Consider the following 14,923-nt stretch of genomic DNA (forward strand, 5'->3'; position numbering starts at 1 on the left):
TGAAAATTATCTCTGTTCTATCTATCCTGCACCATCGTTGTAACCACCATTTCACTGTCACCTTCTAAAAAATTAAATTTTTTTTTATATCTTTGTAATATAGTTTGAATTTAGATTGTATTATGCCTTCAGCTTTTCTCTTTCTGCTCATGATTACTGTGACTTCTTGGGACTTTTTATGGTTTCACATGATATAGTAATTAAAACAGCATAGTACATGTTTCTACTAAAGATTTTTGTTTTGTTAAGTACTGTGGAGTTTCCATAGAACTCCTTATAGAAGCCTATTTCTAGCTGATAGCAACTTAACTTTGATTACATACAATAATTCTACACTCCCCCAAAATGCTTTATTTTTTGATGCCAGAATTTACATTATTTTGTTATGTGTCTCAATTGACTATTTATTTTAGAAACAGTTACTACGAATTTTGTCTTCCAACACTTGTACAAGGGATTAATTTGTGTACACATCACCATTACAATTCTAGAGTATTTTGAATATAACTGTTTTACTTACATCTTTGAGTTTATTTATTTCATTTGTTTTATGTTCTTAATTAGCAATGTTTTATTTCAGTTTAAATAAAACTATTTAGAAATTCCTGCCTTATGCTTATCAACTCCCTTAGATTTTGGGAAAGTTTTCATTTTTTTTCATTTCTGAAAGAAAACTTTGCTGGGTAAAGTGTTCTTGGTTGGCAAGTTGTTTTTTCCCTTTAGCATTTTGAAAATATTATCTCACCTTCTCCTGGTCTATAGGGTTTCTGCTGAAACATCCACTGATAGCCATTTTGGAATTCTTTTGTATGATATATTTCTTATCCCTTGCTGTTCTCAGATTTTTTTTTGTCCTTGATTTTTTTTTTTGCTTTTTTATTTTATTAATTGTATTGAAGGCATACAAATTTCATGAATTTCATATATACAGATTTAGGAACATAGTGATCCTTCCCACCCTACCCTCACTTCCTCTCATGCTCCCACCCTTCCTGCTCCTTCCTCTCTTATTCCCAGTCTTAATATTTACAATGATCTACTTTCAGCCTATTTTATACTCACAAGATTAACTCTACACTAAGTAAAGAGTACAACAAATAGTAAAAGAAAAAAACAAAACAAAACACTATTCCCCACCATAGAGATAAAATGTCAGTTTTGCTTCCATACATTACATTTTTGGTACTCTATTAGTTACCAGAGATCAGGGAAAAGATATGGTATTTGTCTTTAGGGACTGGCTTATTTCACTAAGTATAATGGTTCCTAGTTGCATCCATTTAGTTGCAAATAACAGGATTTAATTTTTTATGAATAAGTAGTATTTCATAGTGTGTACATATCATAATTTATTTATTCAGTCATCAATTGATTAAATTGATTTTTTATTTTTTTTTAATTTTTTTGGCAGGCAGAGTGGACAGTAAGAGAGAGAGAGAGAGAGAGAGAGAGAGAGAGAGAAAGGTCTTCCTTTTCTGTTGGTTCACCCCACAGTGGCCACTGCGGCTGGCGCTCTGCGGCTGGCGCTGTGTGGCTGGCGCAGTGCGCTGATCCGAAGCCACAAGCCAGGTGCCTCTCCTGGTCTCCCATGTGGGTACAGGGCCCAAGCACTTGGGCCATCCTCCACTGCACTCCCGGGCCACAGCAGAGAGCTGGCCTGGAAGAGGAGCAACCAGGACAGAATCCGGCGCCCTGACCAGGACTAGAACCCAGGGTGCCGGTGCCGCATGTGGAGGATTAGCCTAGGGAGCTGCAGCACTGGCCTAAATTTGATTTTTAATGCTTTGATTATTGTGTATATTAGTGAAGTCTTCTTTTAGTTGAATTTGATTAGAACCACTGGGTTTTCTCTGCATCTTTCTGTGCTCCCAAGCTTAGGGAACTATCCCATTATTATTTCTTTAAATATACTCTCAGACTCCTCTTTTTATTCTCCTCTGAAACTCCCATTATTCCAAAGCTTCATCTCTTTATGGTGTTTCATGTTCTCATAAACTTTTTTTCTTAAAATTTTTATTTTACTCTACTGATTGACTATTTTAAAATATTTCGCCTTTGATTTTATGAATTTTTTCTTCTGCTCAGTTAAATTTGCTGAAGACATCTACTGAATTTTTCAATTTTCTCATTGTATTCTTCACTTCTGTGACATGTTTTAATTGTTTTATTTAATTGTCAAATTTATCACTTTGTTCATTGCTGTTTTCTAAATTTCATTTAATTTTTTCTCTGTATATTATTTTAGTTCACTGAACTTTAAGGAGATTAGTCTGATTTCATGATCAGTTATTTAACAGATCTCCATTTCTTTGGAGTCCATTATTGGAGTTTAGTTAATTTCTTTTGGAGTATCATGACTCTCTGATTCTTTGTAACACTTGTGCTTTTGCATCATTGCCTGTGCATTTGAGGAGGAAAATCTTTCTTTGGTGTTTGTAGATGTTCTGTTTATAGATCTTCAGATAATGCAGTTTGTGAGCTATGGAATTCCAGCTAGTGAGGATTCTGGGCAGGCACTACTTTCTGTGGGTTCTTCAGTTGATGGGACTGCTATGTTTGCTCTGAGTTGGGTAGCAAGATCACTGGCTGGTCTTTGTTGTCAGATATAACAGCCTCTGGTCTTGTTGGTCACGGGATGCATATCTTGTGCTGGCAACTCCATTTGGAGCTGCAGTTATGTGAACTTCAGACTGGGATTCAAGGATAGACACAGTTTCTGCTTGTGGTGAGTAGGACCAGAGACTGTGCTATTTAAATTGAAGATGCCTCCCTGGCAGGTTAAGCTTTGGGGTGGGATTTTGGCTGAGCTGCTGCTTGATTTTCCAAATCAAACAGTTCTAGCCCATATTTTGAGTGCAGGCAGGTGACACCTGCCTTGATGGGTCACTGTGGTGGGCTCAGGTCTGGACATAGAGACTAGCTATCTAGGAATTCAAGCTAAATTGCACATCCCATTGTGCTTCTAAAGGCAACCAACTCAGCTTTACAGGAGGGCTATGAACTTGGCTGGATTCTTTGATTGGGTGTGATTGCTTGTAACCACATAGAGATATTGGCAAGAACATCTACTGGTTACTGTCTTTGTACCCAACTGTGGGCCGACTAGCCATGCATTGCCCTATTTGCTATGAGGTAAAACTGGAATGGGCTTCTCGGGAAGCACTCAGAAAGATATGGAAGCTGTATAACTGCTTCTAGTTCTCTTTTCTCCTTATAGAAACTCTAGGCCCAGGGATATCATCTCCATCTGGAATTGTGCTTACTTATGGGAGGAAAGGGGACACTGTGTTTAAAGTGAGACTATTCTTCCTATCCTTCTAATTAAGTGCTCATTTATTTTTGTGGGCCACATGGGTGTCTCAGGCTTGTTTCTGAATATTGCAGTTTCCAGTGAAGTGTTTTGGTCTGTAGATACTTGGTTCCTTATTTTTCTGGGGGTAGAGAGAGGGGTTTGGAAACTGAGCTTTCCTATTCCAGTATCTTGCTGATTTCACCTTGATAGAATCTTTCATATCTTTTAGAAAAGCATTCCAAATGATTTAAAAATAAAAGATTTTCTTTTTCCTGCATTTCTGACAACATGGATGAATCTGGAAGATATTAAGAACCTGGAGGAAATCAGAGCCCTAAAAAAGGAATACTGCATGATCTTATTTGTATATGCAAGTAAAAATAGTTGAATACGTTGAAGCAAAGAATAGAACGGTAGTTATCAGGAATGGAGAGATGGGGGAAATAGATTTTAGTCAAATGGTACACGGTTGTAGTTAATGTAGAATGAATAAGTCTAGAGAGCTAACGTACAGCATGATGACTATAATTATTGTAGACTATTGTATTGTAAACTGGAGATTTCTTGACCGTGTAGATTTCAGATGCTCTCACCATATACATACAAAAAGCAACTATGTGAGGATATAAGCTAATTTGTTTGATCATAGTAATCATTCCACTGTGTATGCATATCAGAATATCACGTTGTACACTTTAAAGATATACAACTTTTATTAAATAAAAGCACTTCTTGAGCTCATCTGGATCATCTGCCCTTTCCAGCTGCTGCAGTCATCTTTGTACTTTCATATTCAAATTTATCCTCTTTCTTTACCTCTCATTGCACCTTATTTTAAATTACTACATCAGGAAAATAAAAACCTCTTACCAACAAATAATCACATTCTTCCAATCGTCATGCTTTTATTCTTTTTAAGTTTCTAGTTGGTGAAGTCTTACTGTTGATGACTATCATTCTGAAGCACTTATTTCCCTTTGTTCCTATGACCCCAAGGTACTCTAGCTTTTCAGTAACTCTCTGGATGTATGGCTCAGTCTCTATTGCAGGATTCTTTCTTCGACCTATCACAGTCATATTGATTTTCTTTACTCAATCCTCCTTTTCACTCCACACTGAATAAGCTCCTGCTTTCACTCCACTCACTTCTACAGCTTCAATAACCTCTGCCAAAGAGCTTCTATTTTTATCTTTAGCTTTGACCTCTGTTTCACAAATAAATATCTATGTGTCTAATACCAGACATCCAAATCTGAACCATGTCAAATTCTGTTCTCCATTCTTTCATTCTCCTATTTAGTCAAATCACCATCCATTCTTCTGCCTACAATCAATAATCTCAAGTTGTGGAGGCTCCTACTATTAAATCTATATTTAATAATAAACTTCTGTTTATCCTCAGTGGTATTTCTATTCAACATTTCTTTCACCTAAAATACCTCAATCTTCCCAAATTCTTGTCTTGTCTTACTGTCCTTTAATGTTTATTCCCTGCACTGCCACAAGAGGGAGTGTTCTGTAGTATAAATATGGTTTTAATCAGAAGATTAAAACTGATGCCTTCAAGGAGGTGGCGGGGGTGGTAGCAGGGGAGGAAAAGGAGGGTAGGATGGGAAGCATCATTTTGTTCTTAAAACTGTGTATATGAAATACATGACATTTATTTCTTTTTATAAATAAGTAAATAAAAAAGTCAACAAATGAAAAATGAAAAGACCGTAGTTAATTGGGATTCTGGGCAAGGATTATAAACAATAACCAAATGAAAAGATGATTTAATTCATTTACACTGAAGTTATAAATAATCACAGGTCATTAAAAGTATAGTAGTATATAATTCTTAATCACTGATTTGACAAATATATAAAATGAAGTTTGACAAAATTCTATTAGTATCAGTACTGATACACACAGTCATTTCTTTTTTTGTGTTTGCCCAAAGTTTTATTAAGAAATCAATGAACAAATAAAGGCAGTCCATCTCTTTCAGATGAGAGTTTAAACACCAAAATTCTGACATATTCCTTGTGAAAATGCTCAGTGGTGAAGTTGTACTGATTTATTTCAGACATTTTTGGATTAAATTTCACTAACAAATTTAGAGTCACGTTTGTTGTATCCCATTTCTGTTCTTAACATGGTTCTTTCTTCTGTTGTAAAACAGTTGAAAGATATTTGAGTCCTACTTTAAAAAAATGGTAAAGAGGGGCCAGCACCGTAGCGCAGTGGGTTAATGTCCCAGCCTGAAGCGCCAGCATCCCATATGGGCGCCGGTTCGAGACCCGGCTGCTTCACTTCTGATCCAGCTCTTTGCTATGGCCTGGGAAAGCAGTAGAAGATGGCCCAAGTCCTTGGGCTCCTGCACCCGTGTGGGAGATCTTGAGGAAGATCCTGGCTCCTGGCTTCGGATGCGCAGCTCCAGCTGTTGCAGCCATCTGGGGAATGAACCAGCGGATGGAAGACCTCTCTCTCTCTCTCTCTGCCTCTTCTCTCTCTGTGTAATTCTGACTTTCAAATAAAGAAATCAATCTTTTTAAAAAAATGGTAAAGAAAAGAATGAGTCCTTACAAAGCCTTTGTTGCACACTCCTTGCTAATCAGTACAGGTTTTTCTTTACTACTTACCTCTTGCACTTTATTTTCCAGTAATATTAAAATTATATAATTTCTTTTAACAAAGTGTATGCATGCTTTTCTTATATTATCTATCAAGTAATGAGTGAATAAATCTTATTTTTCTCGGTTGATTCGTAAAAGAACTGAACTTTCTTCTTATGTGAGGAAATTTTACATATTATATCAAGTTTATGATGAAGTAAAAAAAAAACCTTTGTACCTTTCCCCTTTAAAAGTGCATTATTTAGGATGCATCTACATTGAGAATTACAGGAACTAAAGGTTAAATAGATAACCCAATAAATTCAAATATAATTGTGTGGTCAACTTATTCTGATTTTAATGGGAGAAGACTGATGAGGCACTTAGGCTATCACTTTCCCATTCTGCCAAATATTGATAATCAGCAGAATTTTTCTGACTCAACCTCATAAATATCATCATAAGCATTCCAGCAAGTCACTCAGTGACAGTAGTCCTAATATGAAATTTCTTTGCCTTGTACATGCATGGTTATGGCAAGCAGATTTACAATGAAGACTTGCGGGTGCTGGTGCCTACTGGAATGAATGCTTTCATGAACATTCTTTGTGTCTCATTTCTTTCAGTGAGGACATACTAGCTGCTGCACATTTTGTTTATAACCCTGAGAGGATTCCATTCTAGATATCTTTGAATAAGATATGCATATTCCTGAGGATACTTGAAGAATTTTCAGATGTATATTGCTATGACAACTTTAGGGAAATCCTTTTGTAGATGCTCAACTTCCTTGTATTGTTTTCCAAAGCTGATCATGTAGCAGGATTCTCTGACAGGGACATGGAACACCAAAGCTGTTAACAGAAAAATAGATTTTATTCTTGCCAGCAGTCCCAGAGGAATTGTATCCAGAGTCTGGACTCCGAAAAAAACAGGGTGTTGTTTTATATACACTGGCACAAAAACTGTAACTTTTACATATTTGGTTACACATATTTGATTGGATAGTTAAAAGCTATAGCAATGCTTATATAACTGTCACACACAGTTACACCTGCAGGCATTAGATTTGGTTTAGTTGACCTAGTTGCAGATGAGGTATTTCTCAGAAAGCTCCCTCCACCTCCCAGTCCCAGAGAGCTGCTGCTGCCCTAGGAGTTTTTGCCTTTGACTGTTTTTTTTTTTTTTTTCCCTACCCAGGGAGTGGGATCCCTGCCACAGTATATCTGGGAACAACTCTTGCTGTCAGTTTTTCCCCTTGATTACCTCCCTTTTTACAATGATCATTTCCTACTTTACAAAAAGAAGTGCACTTTTTTCACATCTTGAATCTTACTATAATGATATAAAAACAGGCAGCAAAATAGAGGAATTCTTCAAAATACAAAACTCCTGAATTTTATATATGTTATAAATGTATTTAAATGTAATGTGTGATTTCATTCAGGTTAAATACTCATGCTATACTATGCTCACTTTGTTTCAGCTTATGTATAGAATTCAGATTCAGAAAAATTGCTGCTATGGACATATAGTGACATGTTAACTGGAAGTTGAACTTTTTATGGTTCAGACAATTATGATTTGACTGTTTTACCATGAGAACTGTCGGTGAAGTTTTCTGTAGCAGATATGTTTTATATGTTGGGCTTCAAATATGCCACACCAAGTGCGTTTTAAAATATATTTAAATGTCATACAATACACAATAAACTCTGAATTGCATCTATTACAGTTGAGATAAGTATTTAAATGTCAGCTTAAAAAGATATGAGGCACATAATTTTCCATAATTCTTATGTCAAGCAAGTTGAGAGTATTTTATATACAATAAAAGGAATGCTTTAGTTTAAATATACTTTAATAATTTTTGAAAGAACAAAATCATGCTTTGAGTGTTAGGGTCTGAGCACTTTAAGGGACTATTGAAACTCCTTCAACTTAATTATGGAAAAACTAGGATGCAAGGAAGTCAGTGATTACCCCATTCTTTAAAATAAAGGTAGACCCTATCTATTCCACCTGATTTGTCAAAATTATGCCCAATAAATTTCTTAGAAAAGTACTATAAAATTGACATTAAAATTCTATAAACTGATCAGGTAAGGGGCATGAATAAACTGCATAATGTACACATGATTTATATTTTTTGTCATACATTTAACCTAATAATAATTCAATATATAATAAAAAACAATTAAGCATTTAATTAGTAGAATTATTTTTTGCCTTCTCAACATTTAGAAGAGCTTGTAGCAGTTATTTTTGTAGTACAGATCTTTCAAAATGTCATCCAGGGAACTAGGAATTGACTTTCATTTTTCTTTCAATGATTTTCTCTTTGGTAAATAAAGGCTTTCAAAACCTCGGCAAATATTGTTAATTTACCAATTAGTCACCACAGTGGCTTGTGGAAGAAATAGAACTAGCCTCAGGAAATAAGAATCCTGGGCTTAATTCATAGATGTACCACTAATTTTCTGTGTAACCTTTCTCTCTCTCTGTGTGTGTGTGTGTGTGTGTGTACGTGTATGGATGTGTGTGATTGTAAGGGTGTTAAACTGGCTTCAACTCTGAGGAACAACTATAATTGACGACAATTTCTTGGAATTTTTCCTAAATGATAATTCTAAGGCTACTTATAGCATTTTGTGGGAAAGGGTGCTGCTGGCTGAGAATATTTCTTGTGGATGTATATAGGGAATATTGTGTATTTATAAACTCATGCTGCAAAGAATTATGTTGAGTGGATTTGGTTGTCTAGTACATGGGAGTATGTATGTATTTCCTCCTCCAATCAAGGGATCATTAAAGACAATAAGAAGAAGAGCAATCATAGTCCTTTAATTATATTGAGGTGATTGCCATTTATGAATTTTTAAATAAATAACTGTCAAAACGACCTCACTCTTCTAGATTCATAGCTGACAAGAATTTCATGTTGAGAATAGAAGGCACTCGTGCAAGTTAGAGGGGAGGCCAATGAGGTAGATAAACCTTTTAGGGGAAGATATATACATGGAATCACTTTCCTTTGTTTTGTTTACTTGCGTGTTCACAAATGGGATTTGTTTGGTTAAACCAGAGATTGTCTCATGATGACAGACTTACTACTATTAAAACCCCATCTGTACGTGGTGCATAATAACATTATACTTAATTTATAATGGGTAATAGACCTGTCAGGAATTTCTTATTCAAGGTGTATACTTCCTAGTATCAAGGCACCTGAGAAGTAAGCTTTTTGCTGATAACAGCATGAATTATAGTTCTAAATTAGAATGCATTGAAATAGACTTAAAAAGGCTCAAAAAACACACTGGGCACCTGGCTTTAGGAGCAATGTACTGTCTTCAGGAGGGGCCTGCTTTCCGTTTTATCTTGGAATGCTGTGCACTGTATTTGTGTGAATGTGTATGATCAAATAATTTTCCTATAAATCATAATTTTGGAGTTTGTGAAATTGGGAAAAATCATACCCTGGGTTGAAAAGTTTGGCAATTCCCACATCCAGCTGGAAATTGTGCTGTGGCTAATGGGTGTGTGTCATGTGACACAGGATGATAAGAAATCTGATATGAAGATAAGAAGTGAAGTCCAGTACAAACAATCCCAAATAGAGATGATAGAATTGTATGTTAGTTTTTCCTTAAAAGAGGTGAAATGTTGTTGTGAATGGAAAGCTGAACTTGGGAATTTGTAATGTATGAGGGTTATGATCTATGTAAATACATCAAAGAGATGTCTGTGTCTGGATTTGTGATTCTACACTGCATACTTTGTTTTGTAGACTCGTAGAAATTCTGTTTATACAGGGAACAAGAACAGTGTAATAGTAATGGGATGGGGTTAGGCAATCTGCACTTGGAAGAGACTACTTACTGCCCTTCGCTAACCATCCCCTTTCCATCTTTAGTACTATCCCTTTCCAGTAGGTCTTAGCAGAGCAGGTGGTTACCCAGCTAGAGAATGTATTTGTATCCAGTTATGATATAAGTTCAAGTCACTGGGGTGTGAACTGATATTTGTATAATTTCTAGGTAACCTCCTTAGGAGGATAGGTCACCTCCTTAAAGAGCACCTGTTTGCTTTTGTCTCTCTCTACACTCCTGTCTACTGGCTGGGAAATGCTGGCAACTGGAGAGATCTTGAATTCTATGTCTTACCAGTGATTGAGCCACCTTGCAAGTTCTAGACTGCCTTGAGGTAAAGCAAAAAATTTTGTTCTTAGTATGAGTCACTGTGTTTAGGGCCTTTTTATAACAGCAGCTAACAAATGAATAAAATGGTACCCAGTTTGGAGTCCTAACAATATAACATATAGCATATATATATATAACAATAGCATAGTAGTTTGGAAGTGGATTGCAAGGCAACAGATACTATAGGCTCTTAGGATGCTGATTACAGATTGTTGAAAATATTTGTTACAAATTTGTCTGTGTATTAATTACAGAATTAAACCAGTCATATTAAGTAGAACAGACAAAAAGAATACTAAGAGGGATAATGTATTAAGTTGTTCATTAACAGTCAGGGCTATGCTGATCAAGTCACCGTTTCCCATAGTGTCCATTTCACTTCAACAGGTTTCCTTTTTGGTGTTCAGTCAGTTGTCACCAATCAGGGAGAACATATGGTATTTGTCCCTTTGGGACTGGCTTATTTCACTCAGCATGATGTGTTCCAGATTCCTCCATTTTGTTGCAAATGACTGGATTTCGTTGTTTCTTACAGCAGTATAGTCTTCTAAAGAGTACATATCCCGTAATTTCTTTATCCAGTCTACCGTTGATGGGCATTTAGGTTGGTTCCAGGTCTTAGCTATTGTGAATTGAGCTGCAATAAACATTAGGCTGCAGACCGCTATTTTGTTTGCCAATTTAAATTCCTTTGGGTAAATTCCAAGGAGTGGGATGGCTGGGTCGAACGGTAGGGCTATATTCAGGTTTCTGAGGAATCTCCAGACTGACTTCCATAGTGGCTTGACCAGTTTGCATTCCCACCAACAGTGGGTTAGTGTCCGTTTTTCCCCACATCCTCACCAGCATCTGTTGTTGGTAGATTTCTGCATGTGAGCCATTCTAACCGGGGTGAGGTGAAACCTCATTGTGGTTTTGATTTGCATTTCCCTGATTGCTAACGACCTTGAACATTTTTTCATGTGCCTGTTGGCCATTTGGATTTCCTCTTTTGAAAAATGTCTATTGAGGTCCTTGGCCCATCTCTTAAGTGGGTTGTTGGTTTTGTTTTTGTGGAGTTTCTTGATTTCTTTGAAGATTCTGGTTATTAACCCTTTATCTGTTGCATAGGTTGCAAATATTTTTTTCCCATTCTGTCGGCTGTCTCTTCACTCTCCTGACTGTTTCTTTTGCAGTACAGAAACTTCTCAATTTGATGCAATCCCAATAGTTGATTTTGGCTTTGACTGCCTGTGCCTCCTGGGTCTTTTCCAGAAATTCTTTGCCTGTGCCAATATCTTGAAGGGTTTCTCCAATGTTCTCTAGTAACTTGATGGTGTCAGGTCGTAGATTTAGGTCTTTAATCCATGTTGAGTGGATTTTTGTGTAAGGTGTAAGGTAGGGGTCTTGCTTCATGATTCTGCACAGTTATTCTTAAGTGTTGAAAATTAACTGAAATGTGATCCCTGTTAAACATAAGAGTGGGAATAAGAGAGGGAAGAGATGTATAATTTGGGGCATGCTCAAGCTGACTTGCCCCAAATGGTAGAGTTAGAAACATACCAGGGGATTCCAATTCAATCCCATTAAGGTGGCATGTACCAATGCCATCTCACTATTCCAAGTGATCAATTTCAGTTCACAATTGATCATAATGAAAGGACTAAGAGTCAAAGGGAGCACATAAACAAGTCTAGTACCTGCTAACACTAACCGATAGAATAAATAAAGGGGAGAGTGATCCAACATGGGAAGTGAGATACTCAGCAGACTCATAGAATGGCAGATGTCCTAAATAGCACTCTGGCCTCAGAATCAGCCCTAAAGGCATTCGGAGCTGGCTGAAAAGCCCATGAGAGTATTTCAGGCATGGAAAGCCAAGACACTCTGGCAAAAGATCTCTGTGAGTGAGATCCCAGTGGAAAGAACAGATCTTCAAAGAAGGAGGTACCTTTCTCTGAAGGGAGGAGAGAACCTCCACTTTGACTATGACCTTGTCTAAACAAGATAAGAGTCGGAGAACTCAGAGGGCTTCCATAGCCTTGGAAACTCATGACTGGAGCATAGGGAGATTACTTATGCCATAGACAGGAGTGTCAATTGGTAAAGTCAACAACAGGAGTCACTGTGCACTTACTCCTCATGTAGGATCTCTGTCCTTAATGTGCTGTGCATTGAGATTTAATGCTATAACGAGTACTCGAACAATATATTTTACTTTGTGTTTCTATGGGGGTGCAAACTGTTGAAATCTTTACTTAATGTATACTAAACTGATCCTCTGTAAAAAAAAAAAAAGAAATTATCAACTCCCAACTTGACTCTCACTGGGATTAAACATGACAATAGGTCTGATCTGATTTCATCATCATTTAAAAAAAAATCATCTATTATTTTTCACTTTATGTTTCTGTGTGGGAGCAAACTGTTGAAATCCTTACTTAATGTATACTAAGCTGATCTTCTGTATATTAAGATAATCGAAAATGAATCTTGATGTGAATGGAAGGGGAGAGGGAGTGGGAAAGGGGAGGGTTGTGGGTGGGAGGGACGGTATGGGGGGGAAGCCATTGTAATCCATAAGTCGTACTTTGGAAATTTATATTCATTAAATAAAAGTTAAAAAAATAAATTAAAAAAAAACCAAAATTGTCTGTGGTAACTTGAAAGACAGAGCACATATTTGTTGAGTCTGTTGGCCTAGGGTAACCACATGGAGAAACACAAATTTGATGTCTGGGGACTCTTTATTGAAATGTTTTTCAGAAGGGTGGTGAAGACAGACAAGAATTAGATTTGGAAGCAAAACTCTCGGGGTTATAAAAGCCAACTTTTGCAGCAAACTTCTGAAGATAAAACTGTGTTTCAAATGTTTTCTCACAAAGCTTCTATGAAGACGTGAACCCAGACCTAGGCAATTCAGTAGCAAGAATCAGATTAAGGCATTCCAAGTTTATTGTTTCAAATGGCTTCAGGGTAGCAGTCATTACATTGAGGAAATACAGAGGTCAGCTAATAAAGGGAAGAGTTGCCAAGCTTAAGAATTATATCCTGAGAAACACTTTGGGAATGATTATTGCATGTGGAATTGGGCAGAGGCAAACCTACAATAGCCATATATTTCTTTAAGATTTATTTATTTATTTGAAAGCCAGAGTTACAGAGAGGCAGAAGCAGAGGCAGAGAGAGAGAGAGAGAGAGAGAGAGAGAGAGAGAGAAAGTCTTCAATTCACTGGTTCACTCCCCAAATGGCTGCAATGGTCAGAGCTGGGCTGATTCAAAGCCAGGAGCCAGGAGTTTCTTCCAGGTCTCCCACGTGGGTGCAGGACCCAAGCACTTGTACCATCCTCCACTGTTTTCCCAGGCCATAGCAGAGAGCTGGATTGGAAGTGGAGCAGCCAGGTTTTGAACTGGTGCCAACATGGGATGCCAGTATTGCAGGCAGTGTCTTTATCTGCTATGCCACAGCGCCAGCCCCTAGAACCATATTTTTGAGGGAATTGTTTTGCCAAAGAAAACTCAAGTTTGACTTACATACAGTTATGATTGTATTAAAGTGCTGCTCTCCTTGTGATCATATACTAGCAGAAAGCTAGAGTATTTGTCAACATCCATGCCATGTGGCTATGGGATCACTATAATTGTGAACATTTTCTAGAGGGCAATGCCATGGGCATTGACAAGAGAGGTTCCACTAATGAGCAGAGACATATTTCAAACAAGAAAATTCCTGAACTTGTGTTTTATGAATGGCAGACTTTGTTGAAGCTATATTTTTCTTCCATACCATTTCAAGTGAGTGTGTATGTGTGTGAGTTTGTGTGTATGTGTGTGAGAGTGAGAGAGAGAAAGAGAAGAGAGAGATGTGTCAAATGTGTCAAAATGAGCTAGAAAGAATACCAGAGATGTTGAAATTGGTGTTTTTTTTTGTTTGTTTTCTTTGACAAGTTTGGTGTCATGAGCTGCCTTGGCTTCAGTAGTGAGTTTGTTCTATGGAAATTGAGGCTAGTTAAGAGAAATTACAGTTACAGAGCAATGTGTCTGTCTTTACCCAGTGTTATACCTAGGTAAATACTCAGTGCATTATAGAATTTAAAAATTCAGAGGATTAGGGCCGGCATTGTGGCATAGCAGGTAAACATACTGCTTGTGACACCAGCATCTAATATAGGCGCTAGTTCATGTCCTGGATGCTCTACTTCTAATCCAATTCTCTGTTAATGGCTTAAGGAAATAAGCGAAGGATGGTCCAAGTGTTTGGGGCCCTGCATGCTTGTGGGAGTCCCCAGTGAAGCTCCTGGATCCTGGCTTTGGCCTGGCCAAAGTGCTGATCATCGTGGCCATCTGGTGAGCCAGCAGATGGAAGATCTCTGCCTCTGTCTCCCCATCTCTCTCTGTAAGTGACTTAAAATACATAAACAAATCTTTAAAATAAAGTTAAAAATCCAGAGGAACAGAGATGATTAAACACACTTTTCAGGTTTTTGAAACTGACTCCCAGAGGTTAAGTTGAGCTCCTGTCAACCTGCTGGAGGTGGTTTATCTCTTCCTTCTGGGTGATGAAACAGTAGGTGAGTGCATGAATGGAGATCTGATCATGTTACCTAAGAGGTTGAGGCTCTGTTCTCTCTCCTGGTGTTTGTAGTGCATTTTCTCTCTATTCTTCTCTGCATGCCTTCCCCATCTCTTCACTGATGCAGACCCATATCTAGTCAATCCTTACTGAGAAGTCTTGCCAAGGGAGAACACCCTTTAAGCTTTTCATGTGCCCATGTTCACACTACAAACCTCATTTCCACATACCTGGTCACTTTAATCTCTATTTTTACTCACTCAGAAATGTGCTAAGAATG

The 14,923-nt window shown here is 37.4% G+C and overlaps 1 long non-coding RNA gene across 1 annotated transcript in view; it reads left to right on the forward strand.

Annotated features, from left to right (window-relative positions):
• The first annotated feature begins 2,267 nt into the window (after nucleotides 1-2,267).
• Nucleotides 2,268-14,923, forward strand: part of LOC127493007 (uncharacterized) — a 118,770-nt gene continuing 106,114 nt past the window's right edge. Inside the window, exon 1 of the long non-coding RNA XR_007922890.2 lies at nucleotides 2,268-2,725. This is a non-coding gene — a long non-coding RNA (uncharacterized lncRNA). The remainder of the gene's footprint in view (nucleotides 2,726-14,923) is intronic.

Source organism: Oryctolagus cuniculus, chromosome 5, assembly GCF_964237555.1.
Source record: "Oryctolagus cuniculus chromosome 5, mOryCun1.1, whole genome shotgun sequence".
Classification (NCBI taxonomy): domain Eukaryota; kingdom Metazoa; phylum Chordata; class Mammalia; order Lagomorpha; family Leporidae; genus Oryctolagus; species Oryctolagus cuniculus.